Source organism: Aplysia californica, unplaced genomic scaffold, assembly GCF_000002075.1.
Source record: "Aplysia californica isolate F4 #8 unplaced genomic scaffold, AplCal3.0 scaffold00635, whole genome shotgun sequence".
NCBI lineage: Eukaryota > Metazoa > Mollusca > Gastropoda > Aplysiida > Aplysiidae > Aplysia > Aplysia californica.
This window is the reverse complement of record NW_004797905.1, coordinates 165,188-166,658: the sequence shown is the minus strand read 5'-3', so window position 1 is coordinate 166,658 and position 1,471 is coordinate 165,188. Positions and strand designations below refer to the sequence as shown.

The following is a 1,471-nucleotide window of genomic DNA, read 5'->3' as shown; positions in this document are numbered from 1 at the left end:
TATATAGTATATTACGCAATATATACTGAACTCTTTTCACGTTGGCCACCTAAAACTTCGGAACCACTTAACTTTCGAATTTGACAAATTAATGGTGGTTCAGAATCATATAAAGGGTACACAGTTCTATTGAGGAGCCTGAAGTCACTATAATTTAATTTTCACGTTTTCATTAGTTTCGTTTAGATCTAATCTTGGGAAAGTCCGTCTTCTAAGACGCTATTATAAACAAGTGAGGTTTCCGTTCAATAGCCGTGCGCACTGTTTCCACACTTTTGAAATTCTGAAGTGTACAACCACGAAAGCGGAGTAGAGAATCAATCTATACATCACTGTATCTAAACCTTCTAATTTTTGCATCTCTTGGGATTTATTGCTCCATTCCAGTGGAGTGTAAAAATATAGTAGGCCAATAACTTTCGGTTGATGTTAACGCACCTACCATTCCTTTCATTGAAAGGGGGCCCAGCTAGTATAATATATACTGACAAGCAAAAGAAAGGGGGCACCCTTTGTTCTGTGCATTATTTCCGTTCTTTACTGCAGTAATGCCGTATTGCCAATGGCTTTTTAAAGGCTTGCTATTTTTTCAATAAGTGCTAACAAAAAAAACTAAGGAAAACGAAGAAAAAAACAACACTTTTCTTGTCCATCTTGTCCCAGAGGTGCTTAATCACGTTTAAATCTGGACATAATACTGGCAACGGTGTTGTAACACGTACGCTATTTTGTTGTAAGAATCTCTGGGTACCAAAGGCACGGTGTGCTGGTGCAATGTCCTGCTGGCACACGAGATTGTTCCTGTGGCGAGCCAGAGACGGCAGAAGGTGTGGATAGAGAGCGTGATTGATGTATCTCTGGGCAGTCAGATTACGTCGATAATGACTAGATCGAATTTATCAGTACTGGTTATGGATTCCCATACCATAATGCCTCGTTTGTCAGCAACAGCACTGACACACTGAGGTAAATAACGTTCATGACGTCTCCGGTAGACTATCTGCCTTCGGTTGTGGCAACCCAAAAGAAATCTGGACTCGTCTTTTTAACACCACTCTGTTCTTCTGGCGGTTTGGCCATCGCCGGTGCAGTATAATAGCGTATTTGATACCCTTTTTTGTATACGGAGTCACGTGTTTTGTGTTAAAAAGAAGAGCGAAGATTTCGTTTTTTTTAAATACTATTTGAGAAACTAAATGAAGTATTGTTTTTTGTTTCTAAATTTTAAGTCAGGTTCGGTAGCAATGTCTACAAAAAAAAAAACGCTATTATCTTTTAAGACCGCATTTTTTTCCTAGAGGGTAGGTCATTTTGTAGTCCACTTGCACTCTCTGGGGTAAAATTAGTAAAATTAGTAAAACGCAGTTTGTTTTAGTTTATTATAATCTTTTCTTACAGAACCAGTATCTATCTATTTATCTATCTATCTATCTATCTATCTATCTATCTATCTATCTATCTATCTATCTAT

General features: G+C 37.8%; 1 protein-coding gene across 1 annotated transcript in view; it reads right to left on the bottom strand.

Moving 5' to 3' along the window:
- LOC101854047 (carboxypeptidase D) overlaps window positions 1-1,471 on the bottom strand; it is a gene marked incomplete at its 3' end in the record, with an annotated part of 19,930 nt that overhangs the window by 6,372 nt on the left and 12,087 nt on the right.